Source organism: Mustela lutreola, chromosome 5, assembly GCF_030435805.1.
Source record: "Mustela lutreola isolate mMusLut2 chromosome 5, mMusLut2.pri, whole genome shotgun sequence".
NCBI classification, from domain to species: domain Eukaryota; kingdom Metazoa; phylum Chordata; class Mammalia; order Carnivora; family Mustelidae; genus Mustela; species Mustela lutreola.
This window is the reverse complement of record NC_081294.1, coordinates 97,012,124-97,034,116: the sequence shown is the minus strand read 5'-3', so window position 1 is coordinate 97,034,116 and position 21,993 is coordinate 97,012,124. Positions and strand designations below refer to the sequence as shown.

Below are 21,993 nucleotides of genomic sequence, written 5' to 3'. Positions count from 1 at the left end.
AGCTGGTCTAGATTAAGACAGGAAGTATATCAGCTGCCTCAGTCCCTCCAGATACGGAGCCTGGAGTTAATCGTGGCTGCCCACAGACCTGGTATCTGCCCCACCTAGCATCAGCCCTGGGTGCCAACCTAGCCTCCAGGTCACACCATTTTTTATCTTTTTTCCACTTCCCATTTCCCCACACCCTCAGAGGTACTGGTCCAAGAGTGGTTCTGAGCTTCTGCCACAGGTTACTGGGTTGTTCTTAACATTTTGCTTTCAACATAGCCTGCTTATGTAGGCTCCTAGGAATTCAAGACTTGCCAGATTTTCTACTCCAAGCCCAGGCTAGGTTCTGGTCATAGGTGAGCAAGTGGTCCAGAATGACACAGGGAATTGTGGGAATCCTCTATTACTAGGGCAAACCCATCAAACCATCTATGCCCTTCCTACCATTAGTACAGCGAGGCCCCTGGACAAGACTGCCACATCCTCTGGATACTCAGCCTAGGGAAGCCGACAAGTTCCCTGCTTGCCCCGTTCAGTGTCTTCCTTTACCCAGCAACCCCAGCCTCTCCCGTGCTTAAACAGAATACAAAAGTGTCATTCATTTAGTACTTGTTATGTGCCAAGCGTTTGAATAAGTGCTTTGTACATATTACCTCACTGCACCTTCACAAGGACCTACGAAACCGGAAATAAGGGTGAGAGTTTGAAAGTACAACTGTCCAAATCTAAAGCTTGTGCTTTCAGTCACTGTGCTAGAGATTGCAGACTAGTAGATCATGGGAGAATGTCGCCCATGGTTATGTTTAGTCACCGCAGAGTTTTTGTTTGCTTGTTTACTCATAGCCAATACTTAAAAAATCAGGAGACATCCCATTAAAAATTCAGAGGTAGGACTCCTCTTTACCAAATTGGAAGGTCTGGAAACAGAGGTTCCATGTCCTACAAAGCAAAATCAAATACAGCTGGGAAAAGTCTGTCCTGCACTTGGAGTGGGAGCTTACCCTGTAACTCTTTCTTATGGCAGGACTGCTCAGACGTTCCTACCCATCAGAACCATCTAGAGATGGCTGGGCCACACGCAAGTGTTTGATTCGGTAGGTGGGGGAGGGTCTGAGAATTCGCCTTACTACAACCCAGATGCTGGTTGCCATTTCTCATCCCTTCAGTGCTGTTGCTATTTTTACGGATCTACCCACCCGCCTACTTCTTTCACCTCCGAGCTCCCCGGGGGCATTTGAGTCTATATCTCAGGAACTCCATTTCATGAACACTAAGGCATCAGGGCCCTCTCTTCTGTTCTTAAATTTCCACTAATCTCTGACAGAAATCTTAAATCTCATCTGGACTTCCTGTTGTTCTAACCTCCTCTTTCAACTCCTTTAAAAACATGATACAGCTTCTTTATTTCGTTTCACGAAGGCAGTAGAAGATTTCATGAATGGCCCCCAAACTGGTGTGTTGCAGTAGAGCTTCTTCCCCTGAGCTGGAAGGGACAAGCAGAAAAAAGACATCTTATGTGTACAGAAGATAGGAGATCCTGCTAACATAATCCTTTGACAGCTCAGATTTAAAAGCTGTAGCATCCGCGCAGAAGCAATCACTCCATCTATTCTGTTCTTCCAGGAACAGCGAGCTCTCTTCCCTGGTTATGGAAAGTCAATCTGGGAGAAATCTGTTCAGACAGTTATGCAGTAAACCTAGTGCCTCAGTTCAACAAATGCTCTTTAGGTTTTCGCTCTGCCTGGAAGGCCCTATTATAATCTTCAAGACCTATCTCAGATGCCACTTAGTCAAAATGCCCTTCCTAGAGAGCCTTGGCCGAAAGCATCGTTCATCTCTAAACTTAGAGCATGACCGGAGCCATGACGCTTAACCCATACATGCCTGAAATAAAAAATAATTATGTTGTCACCTCTCTCAACTATGAGATCATCAACTCTTTTAGAACATAAGATGAGACGTACACAATAAGGACCTATGATGCCCGGTATAGTGCTTTGCTTTTAGGTGACACTAAGGTCAGATTTCTGAGCATTGAGATGAAGAGAGGGATTCACACAGTGTCATTGGAAGGGCAGAGAGCAGAGCAGGGGTTCAGAGAGATTTGGGACCCCCTGAAGTTCTCAGTTGTTTCATGAGGGCCTATTATGTTTTTGGCACTCATTGGGCACTCCTGAGAATAAGGAGTAAAAAATGATGAGCTCTGTCGTGAGAAAATTGGCAAAACCAACACACGTGAGAAAAACTGAGAGCACTCTCCAATGTGAGTGCTAAACTATGTGAGAAATAAGATAGAGAAATAAGGGAACATCAGATAAATAACAAGTTAAGAAAAGAGCACAGAGTGAGCAAGAAAAATGCAGAAGACTATACAGAGCAGATCAGAAATATCCGACACATCCAAGCCAGATATATAAGTAAAGGAGGTGTTTCCGTTTTCTACTGGCAAGGTCATGAAGATTTTTCTCAGGTTACCTTCTAAAAGCTTTATTATTTTACTTTTCACATTTAGATCTAAAATCCATCTAGGGTGGAATTTTGTGAACAGTAGAGATCAAGGCTCATCACTTGCTGTGTGGATTTTTTTTTTTTTCTGTGTGGAATTGCATAATTAACCAAGTATCACTTATTGAAAAAAGCCCTCCCTCCCCTTACTGCGGTACTGTGTACCTTTATTGTGAAAATGATTGTCAAGTGTGTATAAGTGGATTTTTTGACTCTGTTCCATCGTGCATTTTTCTATCCTTGTGTCAATACCACACGGGTTTTTATATTTTGCTTGTTTGGTTTTTAGATAACTTGCTTTGTAATACCTTGATATTTACTAGCTTAAATCCTCTAACTTGATATTTTTAAGTTTGTCTTTTGCTCTTCTTGGACCGTTGTGTTTCCATTCTAAATTTTTAGAATTTATGTGTCAGTTTCTACAAGATGGTCTTCTGGGATTTTGATTGCGATTTTATTGACTGTAAAGATTAATTCAGGGGAAATCAACAGTTTTAGTATATGCAGTGGTTTAATCCTGAACTGACATATCTTCCCATTTGCTTAGATATTCTTTTATTTCTTTCAGTAATGTTTTGTAGTTTTCTCTGCTATTGTCTTACACATTTTTAAAATTTGATTTGCTCCTAGATATTTGAAGTTTTTAATTCTATTTTCACTTGTAGAATTTTAAAATTTTCATTTCCCAGTTGTATCTTCCTAAGATACAGAAATATATTTGAGTTTTCTTAATGTTGATCTTGTATCCAGGGAACTTGTGAGATTTACTTATTTATTTTAATATTTTATCCTTTGAATTTTCTATACACACAATAATGTCATTGTGAAAAATGACAGTTTTATCTTGTCCTTTCCAATTTTTACATCTTTTTCTCCCCCTTAAATTATTGCACTGGCTGAAACCTCAAGTACAGCATTAAATGTACCTAGTAAAAATGGTCATCTTTGCCTCATTCCTGATCTCAGGAAGGCTTTTTAAAAAGTAATTGTACTATTATATATGAAGTTTTATGTAGCTTTTAAAAATACATACTTTAAAGTTAAGAAGTCCCTCTATTCTTGGTTTGCCAAGAAAATTTTTTTATCATGATTGGATATTAAATTTTATCAAATTCTGTTTTGTAGCTAACTATATAATCACATGATTTTTCTCCTTTAGTCCATTAATGTGGCTAATTTTATTGATTAATTTTCTAATTTTTTCAAACTTACAAGAGCACATTAGTTTTTCCCTGTAGTATTCTCCTGAATTTTGGGAATGAGGATTTGGTGGTCTCATAAAACTAGGTGGGAATCGTCAGCTATTTTGCTATTGTTTGGAAATGTTTATGTGTGATTGGTACTATTCCTTAGATATTTGGAAGAATTCACTGTGGAAGCCATGTGAGTCTAGACTTTTCCATATCTTTGAATACAAACATAGTTTCTTTAATAAATATAGGACTTTCTATTTCTTGTGGTGTCCATTTTAATGTTGTATTTTTCAATGAATATTTCCACTTATCCAAGTTTTCAAATGTATTGGCAAACACTTCACAGATATTTTCATCTTTGTAACATCTGCACAATCTGTACTGATGTTCCCTATTTTACTCTTTTTATTGATGTGTTTCCTCTCATTTTTCTTGCTAAACAGAGTCGATCAATTTTATCAATATTTTTAAAGAACAAACATTGGCTTTGTTGAATTTCCCTGTTGCATGTTTGTTTTCTGTATTATTGATTTTTACTTTTTATAATTGCCTGCTTTCTATTTTCTTTGGGTTTAGTTTGCTGGTGTTTGTCTAGCTTCTTGAGTTAAAAACCCCAATTTTTGTCTTTGCTAATGTATTTAAAGATAGAATTTGCCTTTTTCTGAGCACTACCTAAACTATGTGATAGATTGCAAAAACTACCACAATTTTTTTTTCCTATTGCTGTCAGCATGACCTATTGTAATATAATTTAGCAGTTTTTTCCATCAAGATGTATCTCCACCCTTGAGTCTAGGTTTGGCCATGTGACTTGCTTTAGTCAAGAGATGTTAGCAAATATAAAACAAACAGAGACTTGGAAAGCTTTTAACATTTGAGTTTGTCTTTCTTGTTGTGCTTGGAAACTTGAGAATACCATGAGAATGAGAGCAGGCTAGTTTGCTTGAGGCCCCATGGAAAAGAACTGAGGCATCCTGGCTGAAAGCCTACCAATGGCCAAATAATGTGAGCAAGGTCATTCTAGATCTTCCATCTTTCCCAGCCTCTGTCTGATCATAGATATAAGGCAGCCCAACAATGTCAGTTGAGCCAGAACAGAAGAACCACTGAGCCAACCCACTGAATCTTGACATAAATAAAATGTTTGTCTTTAAGTCACTAAATTTTGGAATGATTTGTTACACAGCAAAAACTAGCCAAAACACACTATAACTTGACCCAAGAGTATTGATATGAGGTATGTTCCCACTATCATTTAGTTCTAAACATTTTCTAATTTCCATGGTGATTTCTTATTAAGATCAATGAAATAGAAGTTTATTGTTTAATTTTCAAATGTTAGATACTTCATTAGTGATATTTTTGTCATTGTTTTCTAGCTTAATTCCTCTAAAGGCCAGAGAATGTCATCTGTAGTCTTTTTAGTCCTTTCAGATTTGTTGAGATTTGCATTACAGCCTAGCAAGTAGTCAATTTTAACAAATAGCCTTTATTGTATACTTGAAATTTGCTAAGAAAGATCAGGCTTAAGTATAAGATTGGTCTGATACATGTTACTTTGTAATTTCTGGAAGTGAAATTCTCCTGTCTGTAACATTTAATGTCTTTAAATGAAAATATTCATACAATTATTATGAGATTAAAAAACACTTTAAAAATCATGATTTGACCAGCCATACAGTGGCTGTCACAAAAGTGACAGTATATGCAGGGTACCTGGGTGGCTCAGGTCATAGTCCCAGGGTCCTCTCTGCTCAGCGGGGAGCCTGCTTCCCTCTCTCTCTCTGTCTGCCTCTCTGCCTACTTGTGATCTCTGTCTGTCAAATAAATAAATAAAATCTTTTTTTCTTTTTTTTTAAAGCCAATAAATTTTTATTTAAGGAGTTTTTACATGTGATTCCTTCCACGGCCAGTCACTGCTCATCACCATAGTTCCTCCAAAGTTAGAATCATAATCTTCAAAACAGCCCTTTTAAAAAGAACTTGATCAATCCACAGTTGTCACTGTCACTCCAGAGTTCTTTCAGCTGGGTTTCTTGCATCTCCATTTGAATACGGACTTACTTTAAGAACTCCCCACCTGTAATCTTTGGGATCCAATGTCTTTACTTCAGGGCCCTAGAAGTCAAATTGTAGAAGTGCACTGACTGCTATTTTGGCAAACAGATCTAAAATCATTCCTTAACTGTTTCTAATGCTGAAGTCTTATTTCTTCCACTCTACTCCATGAACATAAGAGAAAATGTTACAGGCCTCATTGTCACCACAGCAATAAACTTGCTGTGATGGAAACATAACCTGTGTCTCAATGTAGCCACAAATAAATAAATAAAATCTTTAAAAAAAAATACAGTATATGCCTGTATATATTTGCAGTGTTGACTCAGTGTCCTTCAAAATAATCTTGCATTAATGTCAATGGGTTAGACTACTAGCTAAACTGAAGCTTGTTTGATAATAAACCCTTTTAACGCCTTTATTTTTAAAAGTTTTGGACCATTCTACCCAACTCTATAAAATATGTCAAATCATAGTCACCTTGAGGCTGATGTCAGCCACAGGTATCAACAGCAAGGAGTGAACTTGGAATGATTTATTCATGAAAGCCTTAAGAAACTCCTTTTGTCAAATTTTAATTTTTCATATTTCTTTAACCTCAAGCAATAGATAAGCTATTTATGACCATTACCTATCTGGTAATTCAATTATTTTTATGATAATCTTTAATAATTCTAATGCCATAAACTTTTAAAAATAATCACTGAGTAGCTAAGGGTACAGCAACAGAGGCCTTTTATGCATTTGTAAAGCTTCTGGCAAGTTATTTAAAATACAAGAAACTGCAGAATTATATGTTTCAAATGTATAATTTTTATATAATGATTTTTATAATGATTTTACATCAATGTATTTATAATAAGGAAACAATTATAGATGCATAAATATATATGGAGAGAACTCTATTTTTTAGCCTTATTTTTAATAGCAAAATATTGGCAACAATAGTAAAGAAAACAAAATAAAATACCCAACAACAGGACGTTGTGTTTTCAAAGTGTTACATCTGTGGGACTGAATTATATGCCACTACTTAAAAATATTTTAGGGGACTATTTAGTGATATAGCAATTCGTAAAGTAGGGGGACAATCATTTTTAAAGGGCTCCCTGGAGGTTGAATCGATGGTTCAGGAGAAGGGTAGAATTCCTTTCAGAGTGGTATTTCACTACTGGTTTAGGAAAATGCCTGAAAATGTTTGCCTCAGTTTGAAAGTTGTGCCCCCAGCCTGACCTTACCCCCTCACCCTCCCACGTAATCTAGATAGAAAACCTATAGACAAAGAAGGGTTTTGTTTTGCTTTTTAAGATTTTTATTTATTTATTTGACAGAGAGAGACACAGCAAGAGAGGGAACACAAGCAAGGGGAGTGGGAGAGGCAGAAGCAGGCTGCCCACCAAGGAAGGGCCCAATGCGGACTCGATCCCAGGACCCTGGGATCATGACCGGAGCCCAAGGCAGACACTTCACACTTCACACTGAGCCACCCAGGTGCCCCCAAAGAAGAGTTCTATCCCACTGCTTTAAATAGCAAAGTAATTTGGGAGTGGACCTTGGGCAGCTTCTGAGCAGCCGTAGGAGGGGAGTCCGTGAACACAGGAAGAGGGGAGTGGGACTGGGGAGAATCTACCGCACGGGAGCAGGTGGGGCCCCGGGGAATACGTTGGTCAGCGTGAATGTTCTCATGGGATAGTGGTGGCCAAGGAAATTTGGGACACAAATCGCTCTTACTAAATCTTACATAGCTTTCTGTGGTGGGATGAGAAGTACATGTCCTTTATTCACTTGTTAACCCAAGGCTCCCCAACAAACGACAAATGAAAGAACATGCTTCTCATGGTAACCCTCACACTCTCTCTTCACTGTGGGCCTGGAGAGAACCCGAGGAAAGCAAGGTGTGGCTGTTAAGTTGTCTCAGCCCTTGCCTGGCCGGCATCCTTTTCTTTCCTCCTTCTCATTATGTGCTCCCGGTCTTGCCTTTCCATCTGGATCCTTTCTGGCCACATGCAATTTCCTGGCTCTGAGCTTTCACACCAACTTCAGAGATGTTTGTCTTTCTATCCACAGTCACTCAAGTTCCATAAAATGGAGTATCCTGCCTGTGTATGATATCTCCTTTTACTTTTTCTTTGTTTTGTTTTGTTTTGTTTTCGTCTCTTGCTTGTGTTCATGTTCATAGAGGGAACTCTATCCTGTGCTCTGACTTTTGGCTGGGAGGCTGGAAACAGCCTCCAAGTTAAATCCATCTGGAAAAAGACTCCTTCAGGATTTACATATTCTATACTTCCGGCGGAGCACCATCATGGGTTCCCCTGGCTGCAATCCTTCGTGTAGGTCTCCTGAGCACAGGGCACATTGTGATCCAAACTGATTCTTGAAGTAGCCCTTAAAGAATCTTAGAGTCTTCCTGCCCTTGCTTCCTTTTCTCTTAGGCCTTCCCTGTGGCAGCTTGTACTTAGGCGGTAGTCACTCCTTGGGCTGTTGCCCTTGTTCTGGAAATTTCCAGCTGCTGCTGGGCCTGAAAGAAGTTTGGAACCTGGCAGCAATAAATGTCTTTAGGTAGACACAAGAAGAGACACAGAGGAGGCATGTAACCTAATTTTTTTTTTTGATGGAAAAAGGTTTAATTTATATGATTTTTAATTAACCAGTAATCAATTTTATTTGTTGAAGTAGAGCTGATATACAGTGTTACATTGGTTTCAGGTGGACAACTTAGTGATTGGACAAGTTCATAGGTTCCACGGTGCTTCCCGCAAGTGCAGCTACCGTCTGTCACCCCGCAACATTGTGACCAAACCATTGACAATATTCCCAAAGCTGTGACTTTCATGTTACGTATTTTTTCCATTATCCATTGTTGTAAGATACCACAATCATTCCCTTCCCCATCACCTGGTTTTCAAACTAGAAGGTCACCAATAGTGTCCTTGCCAATAGAAGGCTTTAGAGTGGAGATAAGATACAAATCATGACATCACCTCAGCATCAAATCTTACTCTGCTCTGTCTTCTGGGATCCCACTTCCTTTTTGGGCCTTTTATTGTGTTGTGTGTGTGTTTTTGTTTGTTGTTGTTGTTCTTGTTGTTTGTTTTGGTTTGTTTTTGGTTTTTTTGCTGGATTCTGCTTGATTTCTTTTAATGATTTTTGTCATCAGCTTCCTGATTACAATTCTGCATGCTGCCCTGCTTTTTGGCTTTCTTTAAATGTAGTTCAGACACATCCCCAAGTCCCCAAACAACAAGGCAGAGTAAATATCCTGTAACTGGTAATTCACTTTAGAAAAATCAATTGTTGTATAAAAGGCAATTCCCCCTGAGAACCTCATTTGCATGAGATCTGAATATTCACTTCTCAGGTTTTAATGGCATCACCTTGATACCTTCAGCACACCGCCTTGGCAGAGTTGCTACCCAGCTCCTTGACTTCTTATTCCTTTGAGGTTTTTCATAGTGGAGACTCTCACTATCAGGCAAATGGAGAACTTGGAAACGGTTCCTGTTTGCGAGGGAATCTGCTGGTAGCTGGCATTTCACGTATCAAATTCAGTTTCTAAGTCTTAACAATAATCTTCAGGCTTAATGTTGCCTTTGTGCAGGTAATCTAACAAAAGAGGGTTTCAAAGGCTTTATGGACCACGACTTGAATATACCACTAGCAAAGAGTTAGAGTGTATTCCGTTATTCATTTTTTTTTTTAAGATTTTATTTATTTATTTGACAACAATCCCAGGACCCTGAGATCATGACCTGAGCCAAAGGCAGAGGCTTTAACCCACTGAGCCACCCAGGCGTCCCAATGTGTATTCCGTTACTGACAATTCCTTTTCTTCTGTAATAAATAAACATCTATAATAGAGGCAGAATGGGCTAGGCACGGTGGCCAGGACCAGTGCAAAATAAAAATGGAGGATTTCTTCCTTGAAAATTATTGAGAATTTAGTAATAATTATGAAGAATTTAGTAATCTAACAGCACAATGTTGGACCAAGTGCAGAGCAATTCTAAGCTCTGGGCCCTGCGTGACTGCACAGGTCACGAGCCTGAGAAGCAGGCCCCTGACTGGGGCCAGTAAGGTTGTAATGTCCCTGACTTCAAGGAAGCAAATAAGTGAGAACCAGGCTAGTCTCTAGGAGGGGTGCAAAATGTTCTAGAATTCATTTATGCAGGTTTTTAAAGCACCCTCTCAGCTAAGGAGCTGACACTTTACAACTGAGGGAATGTAAATGCTGATGGGTGTGACTTGAGTCTCTACCTTTTTATCCTTTTAACTGTTTAACAAAAGCCACAGACCCAAAACCGCCAGAGGCGCTCATTCCGCTCGCAGCCAAACAGCCAAATTCGCCTTTCTTGCCTGTCAGGCAATTCTTCTATAAACTAGATTCAGTTGGAAAATCCTCCTGAAAGTCTTGATGGGCGTCTCCTTGGCTCAGCTACTGGGTGGTGGACCACCTCCAGGAGCTGAGGGAGGAGCAGGGCTCTGCGGCCTCCTCATCTGTAGACCAGGTGTGTCTTCTGATGGAGGCCTGACTTGGTGACAAATTGTCGAATGGGTGGATATGATGATGCTGCCGGCACCCTTTTTGCACTAACAAGCCCGTCCTGGCTTCTTCAGGGGTTCCGCCACCAGGGACATGAGAATCACAAGGGAAGGCTCAACGGCTGAACTGCCACTGTCTGATGATCACCTGACCTGGTCTTGTTAGACATAAATGCCACCATTTACTGAGGGCTTTGTCCGGTGTTGTGCCAGACGACATCACTGCAGCTGCCGTGAACACATACTCCCATTGTCTTCCTTCTCAGGGGCGTGGGGAGGTGGGGAATGGGGACAGGCCGGGGTGGGAGACGGGCTCAGCAAAGTGAAGCAGCCATATGCAGCCCGTGCACGCCCAAAGCTGGATGTGAGCCCCGGTGTCTGGGCCTCTTGGGCCCCTGCTCTTTTCCACAGCCCGGTTCTGTCTGCCATCCCTGTTGGCGCATCTGGAGCGCAGGGGGTTACATTGCACACACTGGGAAGGGGCCCCAGCTCAGTTCCCAAAGGGGCAGGAAGGCAATTGCCAGGACACTGTTCTGTTGTTGTCTTTCCTGAAGAAGAACATACTCCAGCGGGACATTGAAGAGAGAGGTGTTAGTTGCTGTCATCTGTGAAGTCGAGCACTACTAAAGGTACAGAGCGCTGGGAGGAGAGAGGCGGCCCTGATGGCCGAGGCTGGTGATGGCTCCCAAGTAGCCTCCTCAGAGAGCTGGGAAGGGGAGCTGGCTACTTACCACCGGCAGAAGGATGTGGAGATGGCAGTGTTCACAGGCCCCATGGAGGGCCTAGCCATGTGCCCAGAGCAGCATAAAGCCTGACCAAAGAGGCTAAGAGAGGGAGGGAGCGTGGGAGGGAGAGAGATTAAATGTGTTCTTCAGCTTTCATGAGCTTACCCAAACTTTTGAAATCAGAACATGAATTTACTTCCGTTTCACCATACATGTGGATATTATGTTTATAGTTTATGGGGTTTTTAAAAAGATTTTATTTATTTATTTGAGAGAGAGAGTAAGGGATGAGAGTGCATAAGCAGGGGCAATGGCAGGCAGAGGGAGAAGCAGACTCCCCAGTGAGCGAGGAGCCTGATGCGGGACTCCATCCCAGGACCCTGGGATCATGACCTGAGCCGAAGGCAGACACTTAACTGACTGAGCCACCCAGGCACCCCTATAGTTTATGGTGTTATATGATGTTTAGCATGAATTATATAGGATAGGGAGGGTATCAAAATCTCATCTCTGCTTCATGCCTCCAATTGTCCTAATCTGGCCCTGAGGGTTTGGCAGCACTTTCTCTCCCATCCCCCATCTGCCTCATGCAAAATCCCTTCCTGGACCTTCCTTGTGCCAAAAATCCCACAAATATAGCCCCCTTCTTGGTAAGAGTAAGAACTCTTTGCCACTACCTCTAGGATGAAAATAGCCTCTCAGTAGTTACCCCAGTTTAGGGGATTATAGTAAACACCAGTATTTTCAAGCAAGATGAGGACCTGAGGCCATCAGGAGCTCAGGATGGGAAAAGTCCTAAAATGAGGCTGTAAAGGGCATGCCAATTTCCATTGTCCATAGTTGAACTTAGTCACTTCCATCCTCCAGTTTAAACACCTTTTCTTTAATTCTGTGAAATCCACCCAAGAACTCTCCCCGTACTTCTGTGTAAAATGTGGACCCCAACTGAATGCAGAGACTTCACTCTGGATCTGGCTCTGTGCTCCCTCCCCTATACCACACCCCCCCAAGAAGGCCAGCAAATATGTATTCAAAGTTACCACTTCATGGAGAACACAGAAAACCTCTTGTATATGACAAGATAATTCTGAAAGGCTCCTAACAATGCCCTTTATTTTCATATTAGCCTGTGTTCATGAAGAACTTGACATAGAGTAACTAATTGATTCTCACCAAACTATCTGAAGTGGACACTCATAACCCCCATTTACAGGTAGGTAAGCTGAGGAATGTCGAGGTTGAATAATAAACCATATCACCTAGTGAGTGTGGCTGCTGGGTTCCTGGTCTGAGCTCTTCATCCCTCGTTCACTCTGCCCCTGGACCGCCTCGGGTGCTGTCTCTTTAAAACATGTTTTCAAATTCACTATCATATGGGGCGCCTGGGTGGCTCAGTGGGTTAAAGCCTCTGCCTTTGGCTCAGGTCATGATCCCAGGGTCCTGGGATCGAGCCCCGCATCGAATCGAGCCCCGCATCGGGCTCTCTGCTCAGCAGGGAGCCTGCTTCCTCCTCTCTCTCTGCCTGCCTCTCTGCCTACTTGTGATCTCTGTCTGTCAAATAAATAAATAAAATCTTTAAAAAAAAAATTCACTATCATAGTAACTTCTCACATAACCCCACTGGGGATGAATTATTAACCCCATTCTTCAGAAAAAGACACTGAACCTCAGAGGTTGAAGTCTTACTCTTCTTTGTAAGGTGCATTGTAATTTGAGTTTTGCTGTAGAACATTCTTGATAAGAAATGGAAGGGGATCGGAGCAGTTCGTGAACTTGAAGGAGGAAGACAATGTGGGATGCTGAGAAATCTTCGAGGAATCATTCCTTACCTCCTTACCTCTACCCTTTCAGCAAGGGGGAAATAAAACTTAATCATCTGTCATGAAAAGCTGTTTTCAACTCTAGTGAGAAAGGCTGGCCCCCTGGGACCAGAGAACTCTCTTGAAATTTATAGAATTAATGGAAAGGTATTTAAATGAGAGGATAGAGAGATAATGAGACAAGAATACCATCAGTTTGACCTTAAGCTCTGTACTTTGCTTCACAGAAAACCTACATACATATTTTTTGAATTGAATTGAATTGAGTCCAATTCTTTGGTATGCATTTTCCTCTTGAACAATCTACTGCCAATTCAAAAGTCAGGAAACAGCCTGCTTTCTAAAACATTTAGGCTTTTGCAAGAGTTCAGGTCCTTCAGACTCCTGTAATTACCCTCACATGATTGCTCCCCATCAATTTAGTGTCCAGATTGAAAATGAAATAAATGTTTACCAGAAACCCATTTACTTGTCAACTTCAACAATGAGTCTGGGATGAGAAACAATATTCTCTGAGCTGAGGGGTGTAATTTCACACCTGATGCCATTGTCAATGTCTCATCAATTGAAAACCGATACACTTCAATCGGTTCCCTAGATCCTCGTACATTAACCTAACCTCCAGGTCTAGCATAGTTTTGCCTTTTTCATATAATCAGCAAAGCTCAAACTGCTTCCTGATTGAAGAAAATTGCTCAGCAGCTCCTGGCAAATGATGGGAACATGTTTTCCAGTTTGTAACAACGACCTCGGAAAGCATGCGCCGTTGGAGAAGGCCAGGCTCTCGGCGTCTCTGCAAACCCCCGTGGTTCTTTGCTTCGTTTTCCTGTTTTATTGCTTTTATTTTTCCTGTGTTTGCGGTAGTGACTTGAAGCTACCTGGGCCTCTAACTCCTTCTCTAAGGGAGAGGGAGACCCCCATGGGGAATCTGCGATAGCACAGACCTTGCATGACAGGCGTCGACACTCCCCTGCCTGGGCTTGCCCCAGCTCCTGCTGTTGTAGGATGGTTTGAGATTACCTTTTCCTTGGTTGTGTTGGTTCTCCCATTTGCCTGTTCCTCTTTATGTCCTTTTGCAAAATTCTTCCTAATTGCTCTCCTGTTGATAGCACTTTTCACTTTTTCATGTTGAAAGGGTTTTTTTGTAACATATTCTAAAATATGTATTGGACCTTTTCCATAGGAACTTAAGAAAGGGAGTAGTTCCGTGTGTAGGCTCCACTCGCCATTTTAGAACGGAAGTCTTGACATCCTTTTCAAAAACAATTACGAATACAATTTATCGTCCTGTTTATGGCATAAGAGTAAAAGCCCATGAAACTACTCAGCACTGTAGGAAATGAATGGTTTATTAAACTGTTGACTGTGCTCTAATCCTGGCTTCAGAATGATTAACTAACAAATCTATCATCTGGGGGAAAGCTGGCTTGGCAGAGATTAATTCCTAAACTATTCTTCCTTGGGGGTATTGTTTGGTTTTTATTTGGGAGAACTTCCAGAATTGTTAAGAAACATTATATGTGTTTGTTTTTACTTAAAACAGAAATAATCTGCATTTTACACATGATTATAGATGTACTTTATACATTTTAACTGATTTTGAATTTTTTCAATGGTGAAAAGGATCAGAATTCAAACAAGGCATTCTAAGGGATTTTCATCAGTACTTTCAAAAGGAAAGCAGACATATCAGTGAAGATTCAATTGATGGGAGGTACAGGAAATCAACTTGTGATAATTTAAGATCAAAAGAGGAATTTATTAAAAGGCTATGATGGGGGGGGGGGCTCCCAGAATCTGCAAATACATGTGAAACTAAAGAGGGTTATCAATTACCATGGATTCACCTGCCAGTTACAGAAAACTAGATATAATCGTCCTTTTCCTGACTCGGGTAACTTAAAGTCAGAGGTAGGAAAGGTTTCCAGACTGGTCAGTGATGTTACCACATTTCTTTCAGCTCTCTGCTGCCGTTCATGCTGCTGGCTTCATCCTTGGCCTGATTCACGTGGCAATGAGAGAGCTACCAGCAACCTACGAGCTTACATCCTCCTTGTCTTAGCCTGGGTTCCCAGAAAAACCAGTGGGCCAGTTTTTATTGGAGTGAGATTTGGGGAAGCAGGAGAAGAAAGAGGGGCAATTAACTAGGAAAGGGGCAAAGAGCAAGTGCAACGGGGAGGGGAGCCTTCAGAAAGTTTGCACAAGCTCCTGTATCTCAGGACGAGCTATGTGGGTGGAACCGAGAAGCATTTATCCATCAGCAACTTCCTGGTCCCTGTTCTTCCTCTGACCAGAGTCGTTTCTATGGGACTTAACTTCCCTTTCCTTCCTACTCTGTTCCCAGGCTTCTTCAGGCAATTCCAGGGAAAGCTGCAACCCCTACAGGACAAAGTGGGTCCAGGGGATAGACTCGGAAATCTTTCTGTTCCAGATAGCACTGCTGTGTGGGCTCTCCATCTCTAGAGATAGTAATGGCTGCAAGAGTGACTGTCCCCATATTCTCGGGGCCGGCCTTGATGATCTGTAAGCAAGGAGGTTACATGGATCTGGGATGACACAAACACTGAGTCCAATACATCCTCCCCAACTGGGGTGGGGCTTTCTTCCAGAAGCTGCTCCAAAAAAAAAATAAGGAAGCCTGGCTCCTTGAATCCCTTAATAATTACTTTCCTCTGTTCATTCCTCTATCCCCTTAGTGTTCCCACCCATCTCTAAACCAACACCATTGCCCAGGGAATAGTATTCTGATAAACTTGGGCCAGAATCATTTAGCTATGGACTTAAACCATTTCCAAGGGAGGTTTGAAATAGCTGTAGATATCAAAGTAAAAAACTGAGGGGTTACCAAATGAAGGAAAAAATAAAAGTTGAGGAGATAATCATAATGTTCACTTCAAGAAAATTCTTGGAAACAGGAGCCAGAAAAGATAAGAAGACTGTTTCTCCCCCATATACATCTGTTTCATTGTTCTCATTCTAAGGAGAACTTAATTTCCAGGGCATAAAATATGGCATGAAAGTTTAATTCTTCCACATCTAGCCACAGTCAAAGAGACTGAATCTTTTCTTTGCATCTGATTGACCCAACTTGAGCCCCCGATCTCTCCTTGATCTCTCAGGGTCCTGGGATCAAGCCCCACATCAGGCTTCCTGCTCAGCAGGGAGTCTCCCTCTCCATCTGCCTCTCTCCCAGCTCATGGGATCATGACCTGAGCCGAAGGCAGATTGCTTACCCGACTAAGCCACCCAGGTATCACAAAAATGTTTATAGACCAAAGTAATATTCATAGACTTTCTTGATAGGGTCATTTTTATACGTTTTAAGTTTAAATGAGACTGTATTTACGTCTAGATTAGCATATTCCCTAAACATGGTATTTCTGACCCCATTGAAACTTTCTCGGTGCTAAGGAAATGTGGCCAATACCATCAGGCTGTTACTGGGCAATATTCCCTTAAGTTGCTATAATATTTCCTGTTTCCATTTCATGGATGGTGACAAGGCTTCCACTCCATTCTGGAAAATATTTTATTTCAAATTCTAGAGTGGAGGTTTCACTGCTTGGAACATCCAGGAACTCCCTCTTAGCCCAAGTGGCCAATTCATTGTGTAATTGTGGACATGCCATCTTAAACATATTCCACTGGCTGCAAGTGTGTGTTCAAATACCATTTGCCAAGTACACCACTGGCACTAAAACTGCCAACCAGAAACACTAGGAGCCTGACTGTCATATTCATGGAGGTAGGAACAGTTGTCATATACGCTACTAGAGAGAGATACGAAATTCACAGCGACTCATTAAAGACATGATATGGAAGTAAAAAATACTCTTGAGAACTAATTCAAGAACAGAGAAGCAAAAAATAAATTATGGTACATGCATGGATAAACAAACTTTGCTGTATCGCTACAATGGAATATTATTCAGCAATGAAAAGTAAAGAATGGCTTCTTTCACTTAGTGACAAGCACTTAAGTTTCCTCCATGTCTTCTCATGGAAAAAACTTAAATGCATGTTGCTCAGTGAAAGGAGCCAGTCTGAAAGACTACATACCATATGATTCCATATGATTCCAACTGTTTGATAGTCTGGAAAACACAAACCTATAGAGACGATAACAAGACCAGTGGTCACCAAGAACTTGAGAGAAAAGAGGGATAAATATGTGGAGCATGGGGATTCTGAGGGCAATGAAACTCTTCAGTATATAATGACAGAGGGATGACATTGCACAATCGTCAAAGCTCATAGAACTCTACAGCACAAAGAGTGCACCCTAATATAAATTATGGGCTTCAGGTAATGGTGCATCGATACTGGTTCATCAATTATAGCAAGTATACCACACTAATGCAAGATGTTGATAATAGCGGAAACCCTGTGCAGGGAGGGGACGGATCAGAAGTATATGGGAACTCTGTATTTTCTGCTCAATTTTTCTGTAAATCTAAAAAATAAAGTTTATCCCAGGAAGCAAGGAAGGGAGGGCGGGTGGAGGGAAGAAAGGAAAGGAAAGGAAAAAGAGAAGGGAGGGAAGGAGGGAGGAAGGAAGAAATGGTTGGGAGATGGAAGGATGAGACTAGGGAAGAGCAAAGCTCTCTTGTTTGAACAGGAAGGGAAAGAAAAGAAAAGGGCCAAGCAGGTGTGGCCCTCGGCAGCATCTTCCTCGGATCTCCAGGTGGAACAGCTGTGTTCCTAGTTCGCACATCTTGGGAGCCACTTCCTTCCTGAGTCACAGGCCTCTTTTGTGGGTGTGAGCCTCTGTCTTTCCCCAGCTGCCACCCTGGCTGCAGGTGGATTGTTGGAGCAGAGAACACTTCACTCCAGGTGGGCCTCTGAGACTCAAAAGAGAGATTTGGTCTTTTTCAGTGTAGATGGGTTTGTAATTTTGTTTAAAGGGGAAAAAAAACAAAAACAAAAAAACCCACCCATCCAACAACTGTGTTATCAGAGAATAGATTTTGCTCCCCTTGAAAGACCATTATTTGTTTCCTTGGGGATTTTGCCCCATCTGGTCTCGTAATAAGGAAAGATTTTAATTCAGATCTCCGTAATGTAAACTCCTTGAGGATGCGAATTCTATCTGCAGAGTCAGCCCTCCAAAATCATGTGTTGTCTGTGATAACCGTGATGGTCAGGGTGATAATAACGATAGAGGAGGAAGTTGTTCAGTAAATCTTACACCAGATTCATCACCTCTAAAATGACATTTCCCCCCTTGGTCTTTTCCTGGATGTCACGCCAGTCTATTCCCCGCACAGTTGTGTGCTCGGTGAGTGTGAGCTGCGGCGCCTGGTGTGCGCCGGCAATCCCAGGTTCGCCTGCTGCTGAGCACCACCGTCCCCCCGGCCCCTAAACGGCTGCTCGGGCTGCAGGTGGATTAACAGGAAGAACAACATATAAACCTGGTCTTAGGACAATGACATTGTTCTGCTTCTTCATAGTTTTGCCCTTGTCTTCCAAGGGTGGCAAGGGCTTCGCTCTGCGCGGGAGCTATTCTGGGGCTTCCTGCGAGGTAGGCAGTTGGAAGAAATTGGGAAATCTTAGCACCCACGAACACTGGCAAGTCCTTTTCCGTAGTGTCGCCTGGAGAGAGCTTGATGACATCCGCAGCACAGTCTGCGCCCACCCCCCAGGATGTCACCCCCCAGCTTCTGTGCATGGGTGAGCGAGTATCTTATGAGCTGGATGATAATTAGGAAAACCGTTGAGAAAATGGGAGAGACATCCTGCAAATGAAAGAAAGTTGAAATGTCAAAGACCATGAAATCTTCAGTGTTCCAAATGGAGAAGCAATCTCACCGACAAACCCACCAACCCTTGGACCGTTTTTCTCTTGCCTTCCTCCCAGTCCGTGCTCCTGGCTCTCTTTCCTTGGGCCCTCATTCAGATTCTCTGAGCTGAGTTGATTCTGCTCTGGGGGGCGGTGTGGCTGCCGTAGGTGGGTCATGAGAAGGACGACATGGCTTCTGGCCTCCGACCCCTTGCTGAATTCAGGGTCTGTCCGCCGAGTTCGTGAAGGGGATCCACCTTGTCTTGCCGCATGGAGCCTGCGGGAGGTCTGGGGTGCACAGTGGGCTCTGTGTGAGCACCCAGGAATGTATTGGACAGACATGTCAAGGCTGTCAGGCAAGGGGCATGGCCTCGAATGATGTGTCTGAGGGCCGTCATGACTGCCCACAGGTTGTCCCAGAGGGCCTGTCATTCCTGCATGGTGGGACGCTGGTGGGACAGCATCGACCACCTTACTCATCAGAGCTTTTACTCCTGTAACCCTGGGGTGTTCCTTCGGGTGCTGCGTGGTCAGGCTCAGCCGAGCCTCTGTGCCTGGTGTGGCTTGGTGCTTCCCCCATGTGAACGCGCACACGCATCAGCGGGGATCTTGCTAAAATGCGGGTTCGGATTCAGTGGGTGGAGGGTGGGCTGACGGCTCTGCACATCTCCCAGATGCTGCCGCTCCAGGGACCCCACCTTGAGTAGCACGAGCTTCCCCGATGGTAAGCTTCCCTGAGCCTTTTGTAACAGCCTGCCTCCGTGAGAAGAGGGGAAAACAGAATCACATGTGCCTTTGGAGTTTGCCAACCTTTGTGACCTCCACAAAGGGGGAAGGAAATGGAACTGTCAATGATGTGGCTGCTTCCACGCGCCAGGCATGGAGCCCAGCGGCCAACATTCAATTATATTATCTCAGTTGAAGAGAATCTGAGCAACTTGAAAAAGAAAGTGATGAAGTAAGGATTGTTTTGGGAGTCCCACCCCTTTCTGATGTGATGAGTAGCTAGCGTTGCCAAGGCAACTCGGCAGGCCAAGGTGCCAGATCAGATCCGAATGGAGGGGGCCTCCAGGGACACCGAGTAGTTAACGCACACTCCAGGAAACCCCAACTCCAAAAAGACCTGCCCAAAATAGAGGTGTGCCGATGCAAATGAGTAACCACGGCCATCCTCAGGATGTAAGAAGGGGTTAGAAACCTCTCTGGTGACTCATCAGCCTCCACCGTTGCCAGCCGTTAGCTCTAGCTCTAGACAGGCAGCCGGTTTCTGCCAGGTTGGGGCACCCCCCCCCCAACCCTCCACCCCCTCACCCCTGCAAGCTTTTTCTTGAGGACGTTCCAGATATGAGGCAGGAGCAGTTTGGGCCTGTCAATCTGGAGGCCAGATCGACTATGCTGCAGCCTCTGAGGGCACAAGAACCAGGACGGGTCACCATGGGGGTCACCCAACCCCTTCTGGTCTAAGTTCCGTGCATTGAAGATTGTGAGTGGTGGGGATGTATTTTTCCTGGGAGGCTTGGCTGGTTGGTCAAGTGAATGAGGACCCATAGCTCCTCCAAGCACCCCTGGGCCGGCCCCACGCACCAGGTCTTTATGGGGAGCAATGGCCTTGAAAGCTTTTTTTAGCTGAAAGTGCCACTAGCAGGAAAATGTCCCCCCCTGAGCGGCCCCATGCTTCTTTGCTTTTCCCTCACCATTCTGAGTCACAGACCTGTTTCTTCCAATACTCTTGATGACTGAAGAAACTAAGAGTAGGAAATGAAGTATGGATTCCAATGACCTCAGGTCTTCTGAAATGTTGACTTCTCTGTGAAGTATTCCTAAGACACCAAGCTCCTAGCCTAGAATATGACAGAGCAGAACTGTTTCCTTGGCTTGTTGAGAGGAGTAGCATAGGAAAGAATTATCTGTGTTGGCTTCTAACATATTCTGTGGATCTGCTCTGGGTATGACACTGTGTCAGGAGCTGTGAGAAATAACAAAAGTTACACCTCAAATTTTTATTATCTGACGTGAAACAGGAGTTGTGGATTTAAGAAAAAACCGTGGATGGCACATTCCAGTTTCTACAGCACTTTCATATAAATTATACTATCTGTTACGAGCAACCTGTGAGGTAAAAATGTGTCTTCTGCATTTCGTAGATTAAAAAAATGAACCTCAGAGAAGCTAAGGTGATTTTCAAAATTAAATAGAAGTCTAGATTGTGGCTTTGGGATGAGGCAGAAACATTGGGATTTTGTTCTCCTCATCACAGTGCCAGAGCCACGTCGGCCCTTCTGGAATCGGGAAGGAGAGGGAGAATGAATACTGCTTGTCAGAATGTTTACCCTCACTTAGAAGAGTCCTGAGTGTGTGCATCTGCTTGGATGTAAGCCATCCCTGTGCCTTTTCCTCTTCCTTCCATGACCCCTCATTCTCCAAAGGGCACAGAGTCCTCTAGGGCAAAGCTCATGACACTTGACAGTGTGTCCTTCCCCCAAACATACCCCTGGTCCCCTCAGGACTTCCATCTTGGCTTAGCCATACTCACGTCCCTTGCTGGAAGGATAAAGAAGCAGAGTTCCCGGTGTGTAGGGAATGAGCCATCCAAGGCAGAGACTACATGAAACCTTGCACTGGAGCCATTTTTAACCAGCCACAACTTTGTCATAATCTGTGCTCTCCTAAATAATTTTATTAAGGGCCACTCATCTGGCCAATGAATCTCTTTTATGTAAGCATTCCTGATATGGACTGTGTTGTATTCTTCTTCATGGCTCTAGCTCCTAACAGAGCTTTGTATACAACTATAATTAGTAGAAAAACCCAGGGAAAAGCCTGGTTATTAAAGAAAAGCCTGGAAAACTCTTCTCTTTGTCCAAAAGTCTTTTTCTCTTTGGTGGTGAGAAGAAACTTGCAGGGCCTGGACTGTTTACCCTGGGGAATTCAGCAGAGAAGGCTCTCGGAGGAATGCTCAGCGGTACCACCTCCCCGGAGTCTCATTTCTTCAGTCCTCTCACCCAGTCTAAACTTGGTCAGTTCTATGAGGCTCTGAACACAGAGAGGATCAAGGATGCAAATTCCCACCTCACACCCACCTAAGAGGTGCTGTCTGTAGATCTGGGTGGAGCCCAACCATAAGTGTTTTGAAAGGCACTCCATGTGATGGCGACTCACATGGCCCCCACACACTACTAAACAGAGAAAACACTACTAAACAGAGGTCACATAGAGGGCATTGGGTACCATAGAGGAATGGGTACCATTCCTTGGAGAACCTCAGGGTCTGAGTCATGCCCAGTCTTGTCACACCTTGGCAGGCAATCAAGAAAGGCATTTCTGAGTCATATGAGGACCATTCTATGGGAATACGATGTTTCTGGTCCATCCCAGAGTCACAGTCT

At 43.1% G+C, this 21,993-nt stretch overlaps 1 non-coding gene across 1 annotated transcript; it reads right to left on the bottom strand.

The window, feature by feature from the left end:
- Positions 1-5,926: 5,926 nt before the first annotated feature.
- LOC131832912 (small nucleolar RNA SNORA1) lies at positions 5,927-6,048 on the bottom strand. Its single transcript, XR_009354255.1, has one exon. It is a non-coding gene; the product is annotated as a small nucleolar RNA SNORA1 (small nucleolar RNA).
- Between the last annotated feature and the right edge of the window lie 15,945 nt (positions 6,049-21,993).